Raw genomic sequence first — 26,609 nt, forward strand, 5'->3', positions numbered from 1 at the left:
GCTGAGAACCTGTCCTGAGAAGGCAAGACCACATGTAAGCCAAGTCTCCAAGCCCTGGGTGCATACACCATTATTCCATCATATTTCACTTATAGAAGAGAAATGCAAAGAAAAATTTCCTAAGAATTTCAAGTCAGTGACCAAAGAGCATTAAGCCCCAGGCACATGGCCCTTCTGTGCAATGAGGCCCTGCACAATTGCCCTGGTCTCACTCCCATTAAACTAGCACTAAGATTTCCTTGGGATTGGGACTATAACCAGTCACCCCTGAAAAAATATCACGGTGGCTATCTGAACAAAATGGAGCTTTGTCAGAAAGGAGGAAATGGAGGTGAGAGAGAAGAGTGGGTGATAGATTGGGAATCAATAGTATCTACTGTAAGATGCCATGACTAGAGAAAATACAGTGGTTTGGGCTATTAGCCCCAAAGTGAAACTCACAAGGGCACATGCTCTGAATTCACATTGGAAACTCCAGAATGGTTAGTGGCAAAGATTTATTTATGTAGCATTGGTTAACATTTGTCCTGAGCAATACCTGAGAGGTCAGCCTGCCCAAGCAGGCTCCACACCATCAGTGTGGAGCCTGATGTGGAGCTCAAACTCACAAACTGTGAGATGATGACCTGAGCCGAAACCAAGAGTTGGACTTACTGAGCTTCAACCTACTGAGCCACTCAGATGTCCTTAATTCCTTTTTTTACTTTTTACTATTTTTTTTTTTTTGTATATACATTTTTCTCTTTTCCTTTCCTCCCCTCCCCTCCCCTCCCCTCCCCTCCCTTCCCTTCCCTTTCCTTTCCTTTCCTTCCTTTCTTTTCCTTTCCTATTCTTTTAACAAGCAGACCAAAACACATCCAGGATCTAGCTGTTTTGTTTTTTGTTAATTTTTTTTTTCTTTTCATTTCTTCTGTTACTCTTTTCTTTCTGGACAAAATGATGAGACATTAGGGACAGCTCATCTCTGCTCCACACCACATCTGCTGGAATGGTTTGACTGGGACTGGGAGGATCCATTTCCATTGTGGCTCACTCACGTAGACGGCAAGTTAGTACTACCCAAAAGAAAGAACAGGCAAGAGAACTCACAGCCAGGATTTAATCAACACAGATATAAGTAAGATGTCTGAAGTAGAATTTACAATGACAATTATAAAGAGTACTGGCTGGGGTTGAGAAAAACATAGAAGACACCAGAGAATCCCTTTCTGCAGATATAAAAGAACTAAAATCTAATCAGGCTGAAATTAAAAATGCTATAACCAAGATGCAATCCTGAATGAATGCCATGATGGCAAGGATGGATGAAGCAAAGCAGCAAATCAGTGATATAGAAGATAAAATTATGGAAAATAATGAAGCTGAAAAGAAAAAGGATACAAAGACCAAAGATCACGATATAAGACTCAGACTTCCTTTTAATCAAAGAAACAGATTATCAGTAGATTAAAAAAAAAAAAAAAAAAAGGAAGACACCCCCCTCCCCCCGCACCTTTATATAGTTGGGTGAAGCTAACTGAAATAGATCCCAGAATTCTAATGGCTTACCACTGTTTCTCACTCGTATATCACTTCCATGTGACTATTCCTGGTTGGTAGCTGGCATTCCATGTGGGGATATAAAGACCCAGTCTCCTTCCATTTTATCACTCTACTATCCAAGGTCACAGTGTTCATGTATAAAAGCTAATGGAAAAGGAAAGAGAGATTGTGGAAGGTACTCCCACTGTTTACATTTCTTGGTCTTCATGTGACATGCCTCATTTCTGTTCATATTCCATTAGTGAGAAAAGTCACATGACCCTATCTAGATGTAAGGGTGCTGGGAAATATAATCCTTGACTTCCAGTAACAACTTATGAAGAGGGCACACAGATCTTTGGTGAACAGCCAGTTTTTTTCTGGTGTGTTTACTTTATTCAGCTTCCCTGTATCAATTTTATATATATGTGTTTAATTTTATATCATTTTGTAATATTTTGACTCAGCATTGTGTGTTTGAAATCTACGAATCTACACTGACATCTAGTTCATTCATTTTAACTGCACCATAAATTCCATTCTATAAATGTATGCTAATTATTGTTTATATTGTTCCCTATTGATAAACTTTAGGTGGTTTCTCACTTTTAATTATTATAAACATTATAAGCATTAGCATTCTTATACATGTCTCCAGGGGCAAATGCATTTATTGCCTATTATTGTCTGGAAGTTTAAATGTTGGGTTGAAGACTGTGTATACATTTTCTAGTTTATTAGATACTGCCAAATTGCTCTCTAATGTTATTACTCCATTTTACACTCAAAATTAATGGTGGTTTCCATTTTCTCACATATTCACCAACTTTGGGAAAGTTTTTAGACTTTATTTTGACAGTCTAATATGTGAGGCATTTTTATTTGCTTTTTTGTAATCACTATAAAGTGATATTGAATACCTTTTGCATCTATCTTTGGTCTAGTTAGGTTCCTCTCCCATGAATTCACTGTTCATATTCTTCATGGATTTTTCTATTTGGTTTGTTTACCTTTTTCTTACTGATTTATTGTTCTTTATTCTGTGTATTCATTCTTACGCGTGTTACAAAGTGCCTCTTTAAAAAATTTTTTTTAATGTTTATTTTTGAGAGTGAGAAAGAGAGAGAGAGAGAGAGACAGAATGCAAGTGGGGGAGGGACAGAGAGAGAGGGAGACACAGACTCCAAAGCAGGCTCCAGGCTCTGAGCTGTCGGCACAGAGCCTGACACAGGGCTCGAACTCATGAGCTGTGAGATCATGACCTGAGCCGAAGTTGGATGCTTAACCAACTGAGCCACCCAGGTGCCCCTAAAAGTGCCTCTTTTTAATTAATCTGTTTTACCTTTTTCATGGTGACATGTCACGCAAGGGTTTTAAATTTTGTTGTAGTCAATTGTGCCCATCTTTTCCTTTTATGAGTTGCTATTGTAGTCTTAAAACATGGCCCCCAAATTTGACATTCCTCCCATCAAGGGGGTTGGTCTGTATTTCCCTTTGAATCAGGGCTACATAATTCCTTGAATAATAGAATATAGCAGAGGTGACATTATGCCAGATTTGGAGGCCGAGGCTATGTGAAACTAGCAGCTTCTACTTCCTGTCTGTTAGGATGTTTTTAGAATATAGCCATCATCCTGTTAGGGAGCCCAAACCTTGCAGAAAGGTATATGTAGACAACCAACAACCAGTACTAACTTGCCGTCTACGTGAGTGAGCCGCACTGGAAATGGATCCTCCCAGTCCCAGTCAAACCATTCCAGTAGATGTGGTGTGGAGCAGAGATGAGCTGTCCCTAAGCCCTGCCCACATTTCAGATTCTTGAACGAAATTAATGATTGTTGTTCTTTGAAGCCACTGAGTTTTAGGGTAATTTTGTTATGCCCCTGGATTAATAGTATTTTCTGTCTTATCTGGAAAAGCCTTTCCTACACTGAGGTCAAACAGATGTTTCCCCTATTTTTATATACTGTATACAAAGCTTGATATTTCATTTTGTAATGTATCTGCAACTTATTTTTCTTAGTGTAATAAAAATTAATAGAATTTACCACTTTAATCATTTCAAAGTATACAATTTAGTGGCATTTAATACATTCACAACATTATGCAGCCCTTACCACTGTCTAGTTCCAAAAACATTTTCATCATCCCAGAAGGAAACCCTATACCATTATATACCTTATTTTTATGTATGGTTTGGTATGGGGATTTAATTTCTTTTTTCCAGATTTGTAGCCAGTTTTCCCAATACAATTTATTGAATAGCCCATCCTTTTTTTTTTCCACAAACGTAATATTCTTTTTCTATTATATACCAAGTTTAGTCTTAAAACATGGCCCCCATGTTTTATACTTATACATATACTTAGGTTTCTTTTTCTAAGGGCTATTTATTCTTCTTAGTTTGCTTTCATTTATAAATATACTGCCTTATTGGCCAGGCTTTATGATCCCTTTAGTTGGTCTCTGTCTCTGTCTCTCTCTCTCCTCTCTCTCTCTCTCTTTCTCTTGCTATACATATATGTATGTGTATGTATATATACATACGTGTGTGTGTGTGTGTGTGTGTGTGTGTGTATAATTTTTTTCCATGATACACTATAACAGATCTCTGAATGGCCTTCCACATGACCAGGTTGCTGGGACTTTCCAAAATTACATACTGGCTTCAGTGAAACTTATTATGCTTTATACGTTTTGGTGTAAAGTCATATGTTCCAATGCAGATCAGCCTAACCATATTATTAATAAATGTGCCTTGATATTAATAGTCATAATGTTGATTGAAAATTTTGTATTTGGCAAGATCATGGGTTTAAGTAGGATTATTTTTAGTATTTAATACATATCTTAACTACTATTCCACACTGACCTAAGCCAGTGTGGTCATGCCCAGCTTTTAGCAAAATGTCAGACAAATTCTGAAGCAAATCTCAGACAAATTCTGTTGCCCAGTATGGGCACATACATACAGATTTATTAACTAAATATTAAGCAGGCACAAGGCAGGTTTTGGAACCTGAGGAAAAACCCCATCTCTGAGTCTTCAGAGAGACTTCAGAGAGACTGACCAACACATGGCAGAAAAGGGGTCCATAAGGAAATAGGACCATAAGGTCCATAGGAAAATGCTGCCTGATTCATACCAGCAACTGGCAAATAGAATCCTCCACATTTATGGCTGGATAGAGAAGTATTAATTTTTTTTTTTAATTTTTTTTTCAATGTTTATTTATTTTTGGGACAGAGAGAGACAGAACATGAACGGGGGAGGGTCAGAGAGAGAGGGAGACACAGAATCGGAAACAGGCTCCAGGCTCTGAGCCATCAGCCCAGAGCCCGACGCGGGGCTCGAACTCACGGACCGCGAGATCGTGACCTGGCTGAAGTCGGACGCTTAACCGACTGCGCCACCCAGGCGCCCCGAGAAGTATTAATTTAAAGGAGGGTGTCATCCGTAATGGAAAAGTATCCATGCCTCAGTGAATTCCAAGGCTTTTTTCATGAAAAGCTGGGGCAAGTTGTTAAAATACTATTTAGCCAGTCAATATTTCTTAAATACTCTTTAGTTCAGAAATAGGACCCTATTTTTAATATTCATCATGCTAGTTATAGCCCACTATTTTCGCCAAAGAACCCTTTTCTAACATTTAATGTAGTGATTAGCCAAAGGTCAATTGTCTGCTGAAATACAGACAAGAGAGGCATTTATAGTAGCCACCCCTAGAATATGGATTTTTATTATGACTATAGTTGACTACCTTCTGAAATGTATATACTGTATTTTATTATTTTTTTTTAATTAATTTTTTTTTTTCAACGTTTATTTATTTTTGGGACAGAGAGACAGAGCATGAACGGGGGAGGGGCTGAGAGAGAGAGGGAGACACAGAATCGGAAACAGGCTCCAGGCTCTGAGCCATCAGCCCAGAGCCCGACGCGGGGCTCGAACTCACGGACCGCGAGATCGTGACCTGGCTGAAGTCGGACGCTCAACCGACTGCGCCACCCAGGCGCCCCTATACTGTATTTTAAATATATTAAAGACACAGACATCATGATCAAGTATAGTCAATATTTTTCTAAGTAAAAATATTTCCTAAAAGACAAATATAAGTATCAGTTCTGCCTATAAACTTTATTTAGACTTTTAATCCATACATGCAAAGAGATCCATTTTAATGAAACAGAAGCAGTCTTTCTTGGAAATGTTAGTTGCCACCAAATCATTGTAAGCCTCAAATCCTGTTGTATCCTGGTATGATCCTCAGATTTTTGAAGCTTTATAACAATGCTCATGTTAGAAAAATCAGTTGCTGTTGGTAACTCTTAAAATTTTGGATATAAATCTTCAAGGTGCTTTATGACTTCAAGTAGGAATTAGCACATACATAACGGTGATTATAAATAGTGATGTTTTGCTTCCGAGCATAGAATGCTGAGGAATCTAAAAGTAAAATTGTCAAAAATAACATAATATCTCATAAATGAAAACATTTTAGAAATCTGTGTTATCAGTAGAAATTAGTAGAATCAGTAGAAATTCTTTTCTTCCTCTCTTGTAGCTTTTGTCACATAGCACACTCTCTAGCACTATGACAGGCAAGCAGCTGCCTTCACAGCCATTGCCAGTACTGGAGATTTTTCTAGGCCTTTAGCACTCTTCTTTCATCTGTAAGGACAGGCAAGGCAGCTGTCGTTATGTACTGGTGTAGTGTTGGCATGGTTTGCTAAGGCAGCTGCTGGTCTGGCTTCACAGCTGGGGAAATAGCACTTGGTATTAGCAACCAAATTTAACAGAAGTATGAAAAAGACAATTGGCAGGGGAAGTCTTTTAATCTTAGACCTCGGCTGGTTCAAATGATTCCTCCTAAAAATATAGATAATTAATGGAAGGATATTGAAGTAGTTTTAATTGAATTTTCTGGTAGGCTTGTGCGTTCTCTCTCTGTCTCTCTTTTTCTCTCTCTCTTTCTCTTTCTTTCTTTCTTTCTTTCTTTCTTTCTTTCTTTCTTTCTTTCTTCAGAATCTCCTCTTCCTGAGTAATTTAGGACAGGTACATACAACTGTGCGGGTTTTGTTTGTGTTACTCAAAAATGGGCCACACAGTCAAAATTCCTTTTATCTGCAGACAACATATAAGGGTTTTTTCTTCTATTAGCCGTAGTTAACGCTTGTTAGAAAACTTTTTAATATTATTTAATTTTTTAGTATTTTAAAAGCAATCTCAAGACCAGTTTAATTAACTTTAAACGATAAAAGTGCACAAATACTGGTCTCGTGTTGCCCAGAGATCAGTTTTGATGAACTCCATCAACACACTTTAGAACTGTTGGGTAAATCTGCACTGACCCTGTAACAGCTCTGACTTTAGGCTTCCAGGACTGGTCCTCTCAGCTTTGTTTATAGAAGTTTCATGAGAGGAACCAGTGTTACAGAACCAGATGGACGCAGACGTTGCCTGCACTTGGTCATTTAGCCAGACTCATCTTCAGAGTCCCAGAGATGTCATGTCTTCACTTTGAACAGAGTCAGTTCTTGAAACTGAGCTTACCTGCAGAGTTATAAAGCCCTATTCCTGCTAATGACAGCTTGTGAATCTCTTGAAATTTATTTACACCCTTCTTCTATATGTATCACTTCCTTGAGTGCAGTTTGGATCGGCCAGGGAGTCAGTGAGGACTCTGTTGCCATTTCTTTACCCTCTTCCTGTGGGATTAAAATACAGTCCCTGCACCTCCTCAGGCAAGTCAGGTATGTTCTGATTTTTACCCTGTAATTTCAAGTTCACTGTGCTCAGATACCTTGTCACTTCAGTAGGAAGCTGTGTGCAGTAGTTGAGTCTCAGATCTCCAGGTGATTTAAGAGAGACAGAACATGAGCGGGGGAGGGGCAGAGAGCGAGGGAGACACAGAATCCGAAGCAGGCTCCAGGCTCTGAGCTGTCAGCACAGAGCCCAACACGGGGCTTGAACTCATGAACTGTGAGATCATGACTTGAGCCGAAGTCGGATGCTTAACTGACTGAGCCACCCAGGTGCCCATGAATGTAATTTTTAATACTACATTTAGTTGGTTTTGTTCCACAGATGTGTTTCTTAACAATTGTTTAGTGTTGGAAATGAACATTGGAGGCTTTAAGTTTGGACAAACACAGTATGTTATATAGAGAGAAAATAGAATAATAGGTACATCTTTGTGCTATTTGGAGCATCTTTTTTTTTTTAATTGGTGACCTGGAAGAGTACAGAGAGCAGTGGATCAAGATGTTACACTGCCACATTTGGGATTGAGAGAGGACTAGAAGATTTGAGGATTTTCATGTATTTCTCTAAATGATTAAATTTAAAAAGCAACTACCTTTTTCTTTTTTTTTTTTCTTTTTTTTTTTTTAATTTTTTTTTTTTCAACGTTTATTTATTTTTGGGACAGAGAGAGACAGAGCATGAACGGGGAGGTGCAGAGAGAGAGGGAGACACAGAATCGGAAACAGGCTCCAGGCTCCGAGCTGTCAGCCCAGAGCCTGACGCGGGGCTCGAACTCCCGGACCGCGAGATCGTGACCTGGCTGAAGTCGGACGCTTAACCGACTGCGCCACCCAGGCGCCCCAACAACTACCTTTTTCTTAAAGACATATTTTTCTTAAAGACATATTTTTTTCTAGGGTTGGGGCTAGCATCTCACTAATCTGATTTAAAATTAAAATTTTATTTTTATCAAGGGTTTATATCACTGATTTGTCTGTTAGTAGGAAAAAAGGATCATACGTATTTACAAACAGCTTCTTTTCAGGTATTTCAATACCTAGGTCCAAAAAATCATGAAATGTAATCAATGTTGTGAGCTTCGTTGCCTTTTCATGTGTGAGAAAACTCTTTTCAACAATTCTTTCTACCCCAAGGGTACTATGGATTGCTTGTACTGTCAATGCTTTTCTCCGTTGCTTTTGTCCAGCACAAAGCACCTCCTTGTCCCCCTTTTTTGAGAGTGGTGGTAGAATTTCACCTAGCATTTAAAATGTAGATGATGCATTGTTTGAAAAAGTAGGCTTTGAAAAAAGTAGTTTAAATCTAAGTGAATTATCACCTAGGATGTGTGTGTGCTTAGACCAGCAATTCGATACTGTGGGAAACGACACGCACCTTTGGAGATGCTGAAGAAAAAGGCTGTGCTGCATAGTTTCTTTTGCCGTGAAATAAAAGCAGGGCTTCTGAACCGCTTGACTGTTGTTCTTTCAAAATTTGTAGTATATAACCCATCCTGCAAGACTGATGTTGAAAGCATAATGTATAAGAGAAACCTTAAAAATTGTCTAGAATGAGACTCCTATAATGACAGCTCTCCAAAACAGAGGAAAGAACCTAAAAAAAAAGTGGCATTCTAAAAACAGTGGCCACAAAACCTCTGAATTAAAACCTGGTGTCTTCTTACTAGACATTTCTGCTCAGTATGCAATCCATTAATCTCACTCCAAATGTAAAGAATCAGAATATCGGGATGAGGCCCAGAAATCAGCCTTCAACACATCTCCCAACTACTGCGAGTGCTTACTAAAAACGAAGAAACAATGTTTCTGGCCCTTATAAAGAGCTTCATCAACCCTCATTAACATGTATTTCTTAATAAGATTATTTGGTTTCCAGCTAAGAGGAGATTAGAATTGGTTTACTTCTAAAAACCAGGTGGGAAATTGAGGCAGGTACCAGGGTGGCAGGAGGAATTGATAACATTATGGAAAGAGACCAGAAAACTAAGAGGTACATTCCTTAAAAAGAATTTCCACAATGGAGTATTTAATAACACTTCCTTAATGGTGATGGAAACCAGGCTAATATTTTTGTTTTATTACCAAAAAAACGTGTGATCTTTTGTAACAAAAAATTGTAACTTACTGGGGTGCTTGGGTGGCTCAGTTGAGCATTTGACTTCAGCTCAGGTTATGATCTTGCGGTTTGTGAGTTTGAGCCCCACGTCAGGCTCTGTGCTAACAACTCAGAGCCCGGAGCCTGCTTCGGATTCTGCGTACCCCTCTCTTTCTGCCCTTCCCCCACTCGCATTCTGTCTCCCTCAAAAATAAATAAACGTTTAAAAAATATTGTAATTTATTGCTTGCGCAATAAATTTTTACATGCAGTTATGGTCACAATGACTAAAATGGGCAAGTAAGTGTGTGTATTATAGGCAACTCTCACTAGGTGTTATTTTCTGCTTTAAAGCCATCATGCATGGGGCGCCTGGGTGGCTCAGTCGGTTGAGCGTCCGACTTCGGCTCAGGTCATGATCTCACGGATCGTGAGTTTGAGCCCCGCATCGGGCTCTGTGTTGACCGCTCAGAGCCTGGAGCCTGCTTCGGATTCTGTGGCCCCCTCTCTCTCCACCCCACCCCTGCTTGTGCTCTCTCTTTCAAAAATGAATAAACATAAAAAAAGTTTAAAAAAAATAAAAGTAAAATAAAAATAAAACCATCATGCAGGCAAAGGATTAAAAAAGTAATAATGGGCTGATTGATGACAGAGAAAATGTTTGATTGCATGACCGTGTCATGATAATACTTCGGGAATCAGTATGTCCCTCAATTAGGTCCTAACTTTGTCAAAAGAGTGTGTGTGTCCTGCTTCCGAATGGGTAAGAATATAGTGTAACCACAAAAGATGTTGGGTTTTTTTTCAGTCTGAGCAAAATTATCTTGAAGGAAAGAATGAAAATCATTAGTGACATCAGGTGAGGTAACTGAATCCATCCTTAGGAATTCGTAGAGAAACTCCGCCCTGATCTTTCAAGAAGTACCTCTGAAACTATGATTGCTAGTGCAAATCAATAGAAACTAAGAGTCGAAGCAGAACACCCCGCCACCATCATCCCCACTCCCACAACCAGCTCAGCATATCCAAAGAGTCCTTCACTCATAGATTTTATGTTAAATGTTTGGTTTTACTTAATATTTATAAATGCATATAAACATAATTTTGTTTCTTTTTTAAATTTATATATGTGGTCCAATCAGAGTTCCCTGAACACGAAACCCATTCGTGTCACTGAACTGATAGTCTAGCTTCTCAAAAAATCAATTAGGTCATAACTTGACAGTCTAATGTACTTTTTTTGACAGAGTTACAAAAAAAAAAAAAAATGTCCAATATTCTACCAATTCTTTTACATGAAACAATTTGGATCTAACTTGTCTGAACAAATAGACTTTGCCAGTGACTTGAGGAGAGAGGAAACACTGGCAACAAGTAGAGTATTTGTAATCTGGTAACATTCACTGCTAAAACTGCAACCCATAATGTGTCCTACAATTTTAGCATTCAATCATTTTACTTCTCTTGACCCAATAATATAGTGAAAAGAGCACAGAATGGAATCAGAGAGATCAGGGTTTGAATCTGAGCTGTACTATTTATTACCTGTATGACTTTGGCAGAGTTTTTTCACTTGGAGAATGGTTAACATTACCTTTCCAGTTGTTTGTGTGAGAATAAGTGAAATAACATGTAAACAGTAGGAGTTAAATAAACTCCATTTTAAAAAAGTCCAATGTTCAGTGAAGGCAGACATGTTTCTGTGGTGTATTCCCCACCTGTGTCTTAGTAACACAGCATTCCCATTTCGCTTGATAGACAGGCATCCGCCACACTACATTTGTTTAGTACCTAAATCAGAAACAATCTATACATCCTGAAAAGCTGTATTATTTGTTGACAGGTCTTCCTTTATCTAGTTTGCTATTATACCTTTAATTTTATTAACGTGATTTGGTGGTATACTTCTGAACACAAGAAAGAGATGAATTATTTGGCTTCTATAATAAAAATATTTAAAAAATATAACATGAACTCTGCTTGTATACAGTGAGGAGAAAATCAAATCACAAACCAGGTACTTTAATTACTTTTCCAGTGATGGTTTTAAAATTTTTTTTAATGTTTATTTATTTTTGAGAGAGAGAGAAAGAGAGAGCCAGAATCTGAAGCAGGCTCCAGGCTCTGAGCTGTCAGCATAGAGCTTGATGCAGGACTCGAACCCATGAACCGTGAGATCATGACCTCATGATCTGAGCCACCCAGGCACCCCTCCGGTGATGGTTTTTAAACACCATTTAGTAAACTGTTATCACTTAATAGAGTACAGCTCTGTCTCTCTCATTTATTTAACAGCTGCTTTGGAAACACTTTTTTTTTTTTTTGACAATTTTAAACAAATTATTTTATTTTTTCCAAAAGAAATACATGGATAGGTTAGCAGAATCACAAACAACTATGTGGTTTAAAACTTGTTTACAAAAGGTGTCATGGAAAAAGATTACTATAACTCAAGGGATCAAGCCCACACTTTACCTGCTTTCAGAACTCCTAGACCTCTTTGTAACTTTCCTGGCTCGTATGCAAGATGTCAGAGGAGAGTAAGCATATTAAACGTAAAGTATTAGAGAATACCTTTTCATCTTCTTTAAATAAAACCAGAAAGTGATTTCCTTACTAATGCAGTTTTATAGTGTAAGGAGGCACTGTCAAACTATGGAAGGTACAAATACACTCTGTATTGTCTTTTTGATTTAAGGAATAAAAAACTTCATTATTTTCCACTTACTCCATTTCTAATGGAATCAGTAATCTCACACACACACACACACACACACACACACACACACACACACACACACGCCCAAATAATAGTTATCTGCTGTTGGTGTTTCATCCACTAAAACTGAGAGCTGCATGTCACATGGCCTGGTCTTTCAGGCTATGTAAGTCAGTGTCAGGCAGCTGTATCTTCATTAAACTTTCTGAGCTATAATTTTGTGATTGCCTATTACTACTTAAAATGATAAATGTAAGAGATTTTTCTATTCCCAGTCCCTCAAGTACTGATTCCCTCTTCCTGTAAGGTGGATCGCCATCATATCTCATATTTTCTAACCTGCTATTTTCATTTACTAACTGTACAGGACATATTTTTATGTTATAGTCTCTTAAACTTTATTTTTCTTGGTTGTATAGTACTTCTAGAGATGTATCATAATTTATTTAACAAATCCTCTTTGTTTGGATACTTGGCTGTGTCTAAATTGTTTTTAATAAAGCTGTAGTAAACATCTTGATGACCGTCTCTTCTCACTTGTTTTGGATAAAATCTAAAAGTAAAATTGCTGGGCGAACAGGTATAAACATTTTACCAAATTGCTCTCTAGAAAGGTTGTACTAATTTAAAATCCCAACTAGTCTATTCCTTTGCAACATAGGTATTCTGTTTTTAAATATTAATCATATTGATTAATTAAATTGATTAATTAATTAATTAAATTAATTAAATCATATTGATTAATTAAAGTACCTAGATTTAATTTGCATCTATTTAATCATGAAAAAATTGAGCACTTTTTTCTTTTTGTTTGGAGAGCAGGTAGAAGTTGTGGGCCTAACATGTGATTTATCTCTGGTAAATTCCTAGTTATATTTTTTGTCCATCTGTCTCTTGGTATGCCTTAATTTTTTTTTTAAGCCCAAATATTGATTTGAGGTAAAGGTAAACATAACAGAAAAGTCTTTCTTGGCATAAGATACCAAAATGGCAATATTCTTATGGAACTAATAGCTTATATTACAGATTTTCTACAGGGAATGTGTAGTTTACGAGATTTTATTCTCAAGAGTATATTGCCATTTTTCAGTATTATATTTGGATTTATGAGTTTCTAAATATAAATAAAGTTCTAGAATATTCTCGGAATTAGATAGCTCCTTTTTATTAGGGATCTCATCGTTAAAGTCTGCAATCTTCAGATGACCACAAGTCTAAGTTCAAATGAAATCAGAAAATAACTTTACTATGTGTTCAGGATTTGGACCCAAAGTGGTAATAGATGGCAGATGTCGTTGTTTGACTGTCATGTTAAACAAACAAACAAACAAATAAATAAAAGGGAAGAGGAAAGGAACGAAAGACAATTTCCTTACCAAGCAATCACACAGTTTATTGTCGAGGAAATAAAAAAGAAGAAAACAGAGAAAAAAGAGCCCGTTTTGTGTACTGTTGAGCACACAGATGTTCCTCTTGGCAGCCATACAGTACTAGTCAGGATTGGGGGTTTTGCGGACATAGAATGTGAGCCTTCTTTGTTGGAGACAAAGTGTTGCCTGTGGTGGGAATTGCTGCAGTGATGGGAAAGTATCGTCATGTATTGTTGGATTGCTGTGATTTTCAATAGAGACAGTACATTAAAGTAGCTTTGTGGGCAGTGGATTGTTTCAGCCAAGCCTGGCTAATAACACACTCATCTTGGCAAACTCTATTTAAAAGGTAGAGCTGGCATAGTTTTGTGGTCATGGAGCCTGTCCCGTACTTGGGCATCGGAATTACTTTTTGCAAGCACTAGTTTTTAACAACCAGTTTATTTAATGTGATCTAACAAAAGAGTTGGCGACTACAAAGTTAGAATTGTAACCACTTTTCAGATGGAACTACTTCTTAAAAATTTCTTTCATTCTTACAATTACTAAAACTAGTCTATTTCAGAATTGTTGGAGAAAATACCATTTTAGCTGAGTTGCTGCTTCTTAGCCCGCTTGTTCGTTTAGGATGAGGTTTTGTTACAAAATAGAAAGTGCAAAACTTAACATGTTTTACGTTTAGCAATCTCTTTGTTTACACTTGGAGTATTTTTTGTTTATATATAAATACTATATTGTAAAATGTTTAAACCATATATTGAAACCTACTCACCAGGAGGCAAAAGTGAGTACTTTTAAATTTGCTTGCGAGTATGACCTGCCCTGGTCTTCCATGGTGCTTCCTTGAAGGGGAACAATTAGCTCTGCTGTGCTAGATGTTAACATAGATTTTTACTGTATTTTCAGGTTAAAATTTAAACTTTAAGGATTGATCATTGAATTCTCTTTCGTTGTTCCTCCCTTCCTCCCCTTTTATGTTAAATATGACGTTGAATGAATTTTTATGGCCTTTTAGCTGCTTAAATAAAGTCTGAACAAGAAAGGAGACTATCAAGAGTAATGGAGACTGGAACCTTTATGATCACCCCTAATTAGATGGGGTTGTTGAGTAAGATAGTGAACTAGTATGTTCATGAAGGTTTAGAACTTGTAAGAGCCAGAGATACCTAGTCAGCTCTCTTTTGACAACAAAAAGTGAGACCCAGAGAAATTAACCGGTAATATTCTCTTCATTATGAGGAGTTAGAACCTGATTGATTATAAAGCTCCTGATTCTCACATTTAAGCTCTCTTCTATAGCCTTTAGTCTTATCAAATCAAAGCAGCATTTGTTTACTAGGCTTCTACTCTGTTGAAGAATTCATCAGTTATGATCCTTACCTTGAAGAACCCACATTTTAGTTAGAAAACAAGGATGTGCTCATTCTAAGTTGTTGATAACGAAAGACTTAAATAGTAGTTCAAGACAACAGTAGAAGTCATATCTCAGACCACTGTTTCTTTAATGGCCAAATGAACTATATAAACAATAATTATTCCTGAAATTCAGTCAAAAGGATATGTATCTTTGAACTGGGGTAGTCCGGGGGAGACCTTTTTCAAATTTTTTTTCTTTTTTTTTTTTTTTTCAACGTTTATTTATTTTTGGGACAGAGAGAGACAGAGCATGAACGGGGGAGGGGCAGAGAGAGAGGGAGACACAGAATCGGAAGCAGGCTCCAGACTCCGAGCCATCAGCCCAGAGCCTGACGCGGGGCTCGAACTCACGGACCTGCGAGATCGTGACCTAGCTGAAGTCGGTCGCTTAACCGACTGTGCCACCCAGGCGCCCCAAGGGGGGAGACCTTTTTCATAGAAATTGGGTTTTGAGGTAGGTCTGGATTTTCTTGTCTGCCTCACTGGTGAATTTCCACTTACTCTATAAAATTTAACATAAATGTCAGTTCTTCTCCCTAGGGTTCCCTGACATTTCTTCCCTAATAAAACCATTTGCATTTACATGTACCTCTAATGTAGTATTCCACATGTCATCGTAGTTGTTTATCTCTCCTGTGAGACTTTAAACTCCTTAAGATCACACTTATTCTTGGAACGTCTGGGTGGTTCAGTTGGTTGAGTGTCCAGCTCTTGATTTTGGCTCAGGTTATGATCCTAGGGTTGTGGGATTGAGCCCCGCATCAGGCTCCACACTCCGCATGGAGCCTGCTTAAGATATTCTCCACCATCGCCCTCCTCTCTGTCTCCTCTGCTTGTGCTCTCTCAAATGAAAAAAAATTTTTGTAAAGATCACACTTACTCATATCCTGAGTATCTGTGTGGTACATAATTTTAACAAAGATACGTTTCAAATATTTTCATATACTAATACAAATAGGAATTCATATGACAATAACACATTGTTATGGACTGAATTGCATTCCCCTAAAGTTTCTGTTTTGAAACCCTAACCCTTAATGTGACTATAGTTGGGGATAGGGCCTATAAGGAGGTAATACAGGGTAAGTGAGGTTATAAGGGTAGAATCCTAATCCAGTGGGATTGGTATCCTTGTAAAAGGAGGAGACTAGAGAGCACTCTCTGGCCTTGTATGCACTGAGGAAGGGCCATGTGAGGACATAGTAAGAAGACAGCAGTCTGTGAGCAGGGAGCATAGTCTCTTCCAGAACCCAAATTAGTGGGAACCTCGGTCTTGGACTTCTAGCTTCCAGAACTGTGAGAAAATAAATTTTTGATGTTGAGGACACTCAGCCTGTGGTGTTTTGTTATAGCAGCCCAAGCAGACTAATACACACATATATAAACAAATAAATGCAGGAATAAATATTGCTTTAGAAAATTGTAAAAGTCCTACATCCCCAGGTCCCACCTCACGTCTTTGAAAATTGTCAGCAGCTGTCTGTCTTCAGAAGGATCCAACTCTATTGCTAAGTCAGTTTGCCTGTGCCCACAGAACCTTACAGCCAGGCCTATGCCAGTTATGACAGGAAATAGGTGGTTCTGCACCTGCCTAAATTGTTTGTTAAACTAAGAACACAGCAGTATATTAAAGAATCAGCTCAGCTCCGCTGTGATCCTGAATGACTTACAACCACGACATTATCAGTAGAGTTAGATCTGACTGCGATGAGTCTCGATTTGGTGTGCCGGCACAGCCTATGTCTCGCTGCAGTGCATTTGCCCTTGAGCCCTCTTCACCCAAGATTTTTCCATCCCCACCCTCTATAATTCGTTTTCCAAAGAGTGGCCAGAGTGGTCTTGAGAAATTTGATCATGTCTTTCCCTTCTATCTCGGCTTTCCATGAGCATCTAAAATAAACCCCAGACCTTTTCCATTGGGTGTATGAAGCAGTATGTGGCCTGCCTCCTGCCTTCCTCTCTGACCTCTGGCTCCTACCAGTCTCCCTGTCACCTAGGGCTGTCCAACTGCACTGGTTTTTCTCTTGCTTCTTCAGTCATGCCAACTTTGTTTTCCCTCTGAGCCTTTGAACTAACTGTGCCCCTGCCTGAAATGCTCTACCCCCATCTTGACACAGCTGGCTCTGTTGTCACTCAGGGCTCTACTTAAACATCACTTCTCCAGAGATCCCTTCCTTCAATGTCATCCCTCTCCATCATATCACCTTATTTTAATTTTCTGTACAGCACTTACTCCTGTCTAGTTTGTTTTGTGTTTATTGTCGTTTTCTCCCTACCACAGTGTAAACTCTGTGAGTAATGGAACCCTGTCTTTCTTGCACATGGGTTACTCCAGCACCTAGAACAGCACCTGCCACAGATGGGCTTTTAAGAAATAGTTGTTTAATGAATGAACCAATGAACAAATTGACAGGTTGGAGCCCCAGTTCCAGAGCAAGGAGTCATGCCGGGCCCAACTCCCTCAGGGCTCATACTCTTTCATATGCTTAATCACACGGGTCCTGCTCTCAACAGAAAGGCCCCCTGCTTCTCAACAGAAACACACCTCCTCAAAAGTCCAGCTGCTATAGCTTATCTAGTAGATTAGCTAATTGATGTCCATCAAAAGTTAAACCCAATTTCTGTGAACAGGACATCTTTGAAAATTTTTTGTCCATTGCTGTCCATCCCCAATAGGAGTCAACCCCCTGCCACATCAGTTTGCCAGCCACAATACACCTTACAGCCAGACCTATATTAATTGGGACAGAAAGTAGCTAGTTATGCACCTGAACTGTTTCTTTGTTAAATCAAGGTGTGTCCTGACTAGACTCTTATTTTATTGCATTCTCTTGTACAATTTTACCAGAAATCCCAGGAGGTAGGTACTACGGTGATTCCCATCTTACAAAACAGATAACCTTGTTCAACATTACATAATGATCATAGAGTTGTTCACATAAAATGGGTAAATTGGGAAACACTTAAACACTGACTTAACACTTAAACTGACTTAAACACTGTCAGTTTGTTTGTTATCCAAAGTTTTAGTTATCAGGTCAGTAAACCAATAAACTGTGGCTTTCTTTAGCTATTAATATGACATGATATTCTCCGAGCAGAATTTTGCTGCTCATTCACCTTGTCTTGGCAAGTTAAAAGCTCTAGGATCTTCTTTTTTTCCCCCCTGTTTTGTAGGCACTGATTTAAGAAGTCCATTTATGTGGGCAAGGAAAGCTAGATGCAAGTAAATTATATTTGAGAGAGGAATACTACTTCCTGTCCAAGAAAAAAAAAAATCGAGAGGGGAACTGATTGCTTGTTGAAGTTAAAAATTTCTTATGAAGGACCCCTAATCCCTTTTTGTTGTGAAGGAAAAAATTAAATCACTATTCTATCCTGTTTTGCTTTACTTGAAAAAAAATTTTTAATGTTTATTTATTTTTGAGAGACAGAGACAGAGCATGAGCAGGGGAGGGGTGGGGTGGGGGGATGGGGAGAAAGGGACAGAAACAGAGACAGAGACAGAATCCAAAGCAGGCTCCAGGCTCCAAGCTGTTGACAAGAGCCCACCGTGGGTCTCAAACCCATGAACTGTGAGATCATGACCTGAGCTGAAGTCGGACGCTCAAACGACTGAGCCACCCAGGCTATCCTTTTGCTTTAGTTTAAAAGCATAAGAATTTATTCAGAGATAACTTATACTAGTCAAAATGTTAACCTAACACCTTTTTTTTGAATTTTAATATTTTTTTGAGTGTTGTTTTCTGTAAGAGTCTTAAAATATCATTATCTAATACCAAGGAAATAACCACAGCTTCCTATTAAATAAAAGCAAAAGCAAACAAAACTTTTATTTATAATTTTAATCATAAATAGATGCTTTGATTTTGATTCAGAGATTCTAAAGTATGTAATATTTCTTTGTTTTGCAGAATTCCATTCCCAAAATGTTTGATGCTTAACAGTAGTTTACTCTATTAGTATTTCGAGCAAAATCACTCTATAGAGATACCGGTTGCTCACAAATTTCTTTTCTTAAATCAGAAGTAAACAAATCCCCTGTTATTTCCTCTATTTACATACAAAACAACCAATTCTCTTTCCAGCCAACTCTGTTAGAAGTTCTTCCCCGTAGTAAACTGAAATGTACTAAGTCAGCCATCCTATAATTTCTACCCATTTTTCCTATTTCTGTTTTCTGGAAGTACCTAAAATAGATGCACAAAATAAATACTGTGACCTTTTTAATATTAACGTCTTCCAAATTCTTCATGCAGATATAAGGTCTACTTCTTTTTTCAACCTGCTTGATGCTTTCCTTCTCTTAATTCATCGTTCAGCATAACATTATTTTACCGTCTTTTTCTGGATGGACCTCAAATATCAATGACCCTATAATTGTGTTGCCCAGATAGCTGACAGTTCCCCAGATATGGTCAGAAAAGTGAAAAGAGATTGGGATTATTATGTGGAATATATATTTTATTACATGGAATATATATTTATACTAATTCAGCCTAAAATCACATTTACTTTTGGGGGAGCAAAACCACATTGTTGACTTTTATTGAGCTTGCATTTATCTAAAACCACCTTATCACACGAAATGCCTTTAAACTAGTTTTCTTTTTTTATTTTTAGTTTCACAGAACTTCTCTAAGCTTCTGTGACCTCAGTTTTTAATTAAAGGGTATGAACTAGAGTGTTTAATAAATACACCCAGATTTGGAGGTGCAAAGGGCAGATATCAACCAAGGCCTGTAAGTGTCAAGTCACAAGCTCTATTCTAAGCCCTAAGGGTCTTTTTAAAAGCAACCTACCTTAATATTAAGTCTTTGTGTCCCACCCCCTGCACCTACTGCTCTTCCTTCTCCCCCTTTCATTTTCTCCCCTCATGGACACTACTTCTTGGCTCACGCTGGAGACTGTTTACAACACTCTGGATTACATGAAATCTGCAGGATGGGTCTGAGTCTTTTATGAAAGATTTTCCTCGCTGACACTTGCCAGCCCACATAAGCTACTGCAGTAACAATTTGTGAAGTGTTTGCCTTTCCAAAAGGTATCTGAGAGTCTCATCTCTTGTTGAAAGGGCACAGAAATCAGGACCAACCTGCTAAAGTAGTTCTATGGCCCGCCAGAGGGATTGGTGGACTAAGGTCTTCACTACGTTTTTGCCTCTGTGGGCTGGGAAAGGACAGGAGAGTTTCTCTATTTCTTGTTGGTATCCCCTTACCTCATGCAGATGCTGAGTAGGTGTTTGTTGAAAATTTAATGATACTTATTTATTTATTTATTTTTAACTTTTTTTTTTTTTTTTTTTTTTTTTTGAGACAGAGAGAGACAGAGCATGAACGGGGGAGGGGCAGAGAGAGAGGGAGACACAGAATCGGAAGCAGGCTGCAGGCTCTGAGCCATCAGCCCAGAGCCCGACGCGGGGCTCGAACTCACGGACCGCGAGATCGTGACCTGAGCTGAAGTCGGCCGCTCAACCGACTGAGCCACCCAGGCGCCCCTAATGATACTTATTTAATAAGGAACTAATTTAGAGAGATAGAAACAAGATTGAAAGAAAAAAAGAGGGGCGCCTGGGTGGCGCAGTCGGTTAAGCGTCCGACTTCAGCCAGGTCACGATCTCGCGGTCCGTGAGTTCGAGCCCCGTGTCGGGCTCTGGGCTGATGGCTCAGAGCCTGGAGCCTGTTTCCGATTCTGTGTCTCCCTCTCTCTCTGCCCCTCCCCCGTTCATGCTCTGTCTCTCTCTGTCCCAAAAATAAATAAAACGTTGAAAAAAAAAAAAAAAAACATTTAAAAATAAAAAAAAAAAAAAAGAAAGAAAAAAAGAAACTCTGAAAATGGGTTCGGACAAATCTGTTCCCTTAATGTAGTCAAAAGTGCAGGGAATCGGGAGACAGGTTCTACCATTGGAGGAAATAACCAAGGACATTTTAGAGCTGAGGTAGTCAGGAGATAACATTTGCCATAAGGTAATTTTCAAGCCAAATGTGACTCTTGTTGTATATGCTTAAGTGTTAGGTTTTCAAGCACTGTGGAAGGGATCCTGAAAGTCTTTTGGTCATGAAAATACATCTTTAACTGCAGTAAATCTTATATGACCCACATAAAATGAGTCAGCCCTTTGTTTAGGTGAAAATACATACTAATTTATTCAGTATTCATAATGGAAAAACAACTTGTCTTTTTTGTCTCATATTTGATATTTAAAAATGCAGTTCTAATTTTGACTTCATGTTGTCTGTACTGCATGCACTTGTTAGGAAATTAAAGCTTGACTTGGGCAAGATTCATCTTGGCCCAGAAACTACCATGAACCGTTAATTTGGAATTTGATTGAGACAAAGACTCAAGAGAATGTAACTTATGAACGCATTAGCCAGTGCTCTTTGAAGAAGGTTAGGACACCAGACCCATTTGAGGAGCTTTTTCCCAAATGTGCATCAATCTCCAGGTCTACCCCATTGATTTTGATGGAGTAGATCTGGGTTGGACCCCTGGCATCAGTATTTTGAAGAAAGAAAAGAGAAGAAAAAAACATTGTGAAAAATGTCCACAAGCGATTCTGTTATTCCTCCCAGTTCTGACTCCCTGTAGAGTCACCAAATCTGTCCCTGTAAGTTGTAAAGTAATTTCTGGATTTTATTAGCCCCCTCCCTCAGCTCCAAATTCAAACTCAAAAGAATGTCTTCAATGAGTTTTGTTTTCCTTTTGTTTCTTTTATATACGTTGAAGATTACTACTAGTACTTATTCATTTGAGCAGTAATCTAGTGTCTTCAATAAAACCGTATTTGAAGTTATTATCCTTTCAGTAACCTGGTGCACTTTATGTAAATATGAATGTGGTGAATTTCATAATAGCTGGTATTTATGGAGTATGTGTTATGTGCCAGGCCCTTTCCACACCTTATAATGCATGAAGCTTCACATCAACCTTGCCAGGCAGTGTATGCTATCCTCCTTTTACAGATAAATAAACAGTCCATTCAGGGTAAGTTTCTTACACTCAGTCACAGTCAAATCTAGATCTTTCTATAATTCTCCAAAGTTCTTACTCCTTCCTCTGTTCTGTACTGACAAAACTTTTCTCTGACAATAAAATATGTATATTTTCTTAAGAATTACATACCACAAAATGTATCCCTTTTTGCTTAGATGCCATAATACTGGCTCCAAGTTTGATCCCAGTATCAGTCATCAGCACATCTCAAGTATCTTATGTCTTGATACACCTTATATTGCCGCTCTGAGAAAAGATTCTGTTGTCACTGATTCCATATGTAATATATTACATTATATGCATATTCTACATTATTAAGTGAAGTTATTTTACATTTAAAAGTTTCATTTAAAAAAATTAATTTTATCTTCACATTTCATAAAATAGATCAGTGCTTGAACAAGAGACAAAACTTCTGTTTGTGGTGACACAGAATATTAACCAGCAGGGTAAAGGTTAAAAAGAACTTGGTTTAAGGAAAAAACAAAATCATACATTTGTATTAGAATTACAGAAAAAAGTTTAAATCCTCATCTAGGACGATTACAACTTGAGGGAATGCAGTTTGGTGTTAAGAACAATGTCCATCTGGGGTGCCTGGATGGCTCAGTCGGTTGGGCGTCCGACTTCAGCTCAGGTCACGATCTTGCGGTCCGTGAGTTCAAGCCCTGCGTCGGGCTCTGGGCTGATGGCTCAGAGCCTGGAGCCTGCTTCCAATTCTGTGTCTCCCTCTCTCTCTGCCCCTCCCCCATTCATGCTGTGTCTCTCTCTGTCTCAAAAATAAATAAACGTTAAAAAAAAAATTAAAAAAAAAAAGAACAATGTCCATCACTCCCTGCCACAATGGCATGGAGAGTTCCAGTTGCCAGTTGATTTGCATGGTTTATTTTGGCCTAGTGGATAGGCACACTCTCTGTAGTATTATTAAAGGGATAACCATTAGGTTTTTCCAGGGACTTTTGGTAATAATGCAGGTGGCAGAAGTTATGGTGATAATAATTTTTGTTTCCCATTTACATCTCCTAACGACCTGGGATAATAAATTAGAACTTAAGATTTGTGCTGCATTTAAAATTTTAATGAGTAGAAATATTGGAGAGCTATAGAACTTTATGAACACTTTCTACCTTTATTTTGTTAACCCTTGTTGCTGTGCTTGATAATACAGTATGGATAGCATGGTGGTAAGAAAATCTTTAAAGACATCTGACAGATTGGACAGAAAGAAGCAATAGACCAGATAGGTCAGTGAAACATGGCAGATGGCATTTTGAAAAAGTGAGACAAATCCAGAATTAAACACCAAGAAGTTTAATCAATTTTGCACTTAATATCATTCTACATTGTATCAAATTTGAAATACTTAACGTTGTGTAAAAGTAGAACTAAATCATAGAACTGTAAAACACCTTTGATCTTTTTTTTTTTTTTAATCTTTATTTATTTTTGAGAGAGAGAGAGAGAGAGCGTGAGCAGGGGAAGGGCAGAGAGAAAAGGAGACACAGAATCTGAAGCAGGCTCCAGGCTCTGAGCTGTCAGCACAGAACCCGACGCTGGGCTTAAACCCATGTACTGCAAGATCATGACCTGAGCTGAAGTGGGACGCCCAACCAACTGAGCCACCCAGGCGCCCCAACAGTGTGCTTTTTAAAGATGAGGAAATTGATGTCTGGACAGTTCATTTGAAGAAGAAAGTATACATTTTCAAATGTGCTCTCTTACTCACATGTATACATGCTCTCCTCTCTCTCTCTCTCTCTCTCTCTCTCTGTCTCTCAAACACACACACACACACACACACACATTGGTGGCTTCACATACAGATCAACATTACTGTGAACAATTGTATAAATTATAAAAAATCAGGGGCACCTGGGTGTCTCATTCAGTTAAGTGTCCATCTCTTGATTTTCAGCTCGGGTTATGATCTCACTGTTCGTGGGATTGAGCCCCATGTGGGGCCACGCGCTGACAGCACAGAGACTGCTTGGGATTCTCTGTCTCCTTCTCTGTCTACAGCCCCGCGCATGTGCACACACTTTCTCAAAATAAATAAATAAACTTAAAAAAAATCACATAGGTGTTAATTGAACCAATAGAAATATTTTAGCTTTTCCTCTTCAAAAAGGAAGAGAAAAAATTATTTCTAAAGTCTTAAAGCTTTAAGTAAAGAATTGTCAGAAAATTGGAAAAAGTTCTAAACTATTTTAACTCATTGAGATAAAAACGTAGATGCCTAATGATTTCAAAAGAACTATTTTTAAAACCTCTGAGAATTATGATTACAGCAAGACAGCTAAATTGACTAGCAAAGTCAGAATTCCTCACAGTATTCTCTTTAGATACTGAGGTTTAATCCCAACCTTATTATTTGTCAGCTTTGTATTATTAATATATTTGTATCAAAGAACTAGGCAGAGGATTCGCTCTCTATTTTAAGTCTATGAGAACCATCACTAGCCTGCACTGACAGATGTTAAAGAATGTCTGTGGAAAGAATGTCAAAAACCTCTCCAAAGGAAAGTCTTTAAACCATGTCCTTAATAAAGAAATGCAAAACCAGATTTAATTGCCCTTTTCCTAAACAGCTCAGCCATGCAGGCTCATTTACTGCAGCATATGGTCTGAGAAAGCGCACAGTGGAAGAGAGCAGTCACGGTGAAGGCTGGGATTGAATCCATTTAGGCTGGAGTTCACAAAGATCAGTCAGAGGCAAGCACTTGAAGTTAAAAGAAAGAAACACACCAAGCAGTAAAAACACAGGCTATTTTTATTTTGAATGTGCTCATTGGAGACATCCTATTTGCCTTTCAAGACAGCAGTATTCAGTGGTTTTAATATAAAATAGAAGATTTCTGAGAAACTAATATCTGGGATGTTTTTCCTAATTAAAAAAAAAATAGACGAAATTGCTTGACGCCATGGAGATTTTTTCCCAATATTATTATTTGTTACCACTGGAAGCAATCATTTTTCTAAAGGGGGAGCAGTTAAAATAATGAGTTGGATGACAACAGTGTGGCCTAAATTTTATTTAAAAGGAAGACATTATAAGATTGTATGAAGTGGTAAATTCTTACCACCCCCAAAGGAATTAAATTTATAGTTCTTGCCAGAAGTCACAGGTATTTGAGAACTTGAGAAAAGGAAGAGGGAAAAAAAAAATCTGTGAATCCTCTTATACCACTTTCTGGCATTAGGCAAGTGACTTTAATTCTATGTATCTTAATTTTATGTCTGCAATATGAGGGAAGCTATCTTTATGAAGATCTTAATTATAACCTCAAAATAGCTTATTAATAAGACAATTCAGTTGCTATGTGTCTAGTACAATGTCACACAGATTTGAGGAAAAATATAAAAGGTAACAGAAAGGAAAGAAATGTTTGAGGGGTTAATAACGGCAAACATGTATCTGTTTATTATTGCTGGATCTAATTAGTGGTAGTTATTTCTTATAACAAATTATTTCTAAGTACTATTTTTTTCCTGCAAAAATAGCTTTTCTGCCACAGAGTATATTTTTATATTGTGGGACAAGTATGCTTACTATTTTTATTGTCAAATTTTATTGAAATTCTCTGGAGCTGCACTGTGATGTGGTTTTTTAAATTTGAATTTAAGTTAATTAAATATAATTTAAAAGTTCAGCTCCTCAGTTACACTAGGCATATTTCAAGTACTCAAACCTTATCTAAAGGGTTTCCATTATCACAGAAAGTTACAGTGGGCAGCGGTATTTGATATTTTTATTATAGATAATAAATAGATTTTATTATAGATAGGTATAGATATAATAGATTTTATTATAGATAATAAATTTTGTTTATGGGTATTTGTGCAGTTTTTAGCAGAGTCCATTGATACAATCACAGGAGTGAGGGAAAACTAGATACATAAAAGAAGAATAAAACCCCATTATAAAAAGAAGACAGAAGAGACAGATTCAGGTTTATAAAATCATGAAAGGGGTTAGTTGATTAGGTTAGATGTTAAGGCTATTGAATTTTAAATGAAGCTAAAAATTGCTTCTTGGAAAAACAAATAATGAATCTACAGAAATTGTTACCTTTCCCTTCTAAGAAATGGTGTGTGCTATAAGTACAAGTATATTCCTAAAAGGCGTAACTCCACTGAAAGTTAGTGAAGCAAGAGTGATAATAGGAGATAGGTGAAGCTAGGACACCTCTCCCTGCCCCTCAGTCTTCCTGAGCCACTGCCGGAAAGAGTACAAGAGTACGTAAATCACTGTGACCCTTTTGTGACTGACTGTATATGTGGTTATGCTGTGGTCAATGCTAGGAAATGTGGACCATTCGGTGCGTAGTCCTCTGAATCTTACTTGCTTTGTTCAGAGCTCTTTTGCCTCACATCTCATTGGAAAGTCAACATTCATTTCAAAAGAAACGGTTTCCATTTTTGTAGAACAGTTATGTTGTATTTTAAGAGAAGAGTGCTTATGCCATTAAAATAAGTAGGATTTGAATCAAAGCAAGTATTGGAAGAGAACCCACCTCCAAATTTCCTTTCTATAGGAACCTTTTGTATCGATTCAGTTATCACTGTGAATTAGAACTGAAGGTGCTCTTATATTCTGCATCACTCCCACATAGAGTATCAGTTTTCATTGGGTTTGTTTTGATGATGGTGGTGGTGGTGATTGATGATGATAGCTAATATTTATTGAGCATTTATAAGGGCTTGGAATGTTTTAATATATTTCATG

At 37.9% G+C, this 26,609-nt stretch overlaps 1 protein-coding gene and 1 long non-coding RNA gene across 3 annotated transcripts in view; one reads left to right on the forward strand and one right to left on the reverse strand.

Annotated features, from left to right (window-relative positions):
• The window catches only part of MRPS28 (mitochondrial ribosomal protein S28), a 208,858-nt gene that overhangs the window by 76,575 nt on the left and 105,674 nt on the right, over positions 1 to 26,609 (forward strand). The window lies entirely within an intron of this gene.
• Positions 7,705 to 8,412, reverse strand: LOC123586006. The gene is made up of 2 exons (XR_006706534.1): positions 8,139 to 8,412; positions 7,705 to 7,880 (listed from the first exon to the last, which is right to left on the reverse strand). It is a non-coding gene; the product is annotated as an uncharacterized LOC123586006 (long non-coding RNA).

This window comes from Leopardus geoffroyi, chromosome C3 (genome assembly GCF_018350155.1).
Source record: "Leopardus geoffroyi isolate Oge1 chromosome C3, O.geoffroyi_Oge1_pat1.0, whole genome shotgun sequence".
Classification (NCBI taxonomy): Eukaryota; Metazoa; Chordata; class Mammalia; order Carnivora; family Felidae; genus Leopardus; species Leopardus geoffroyi.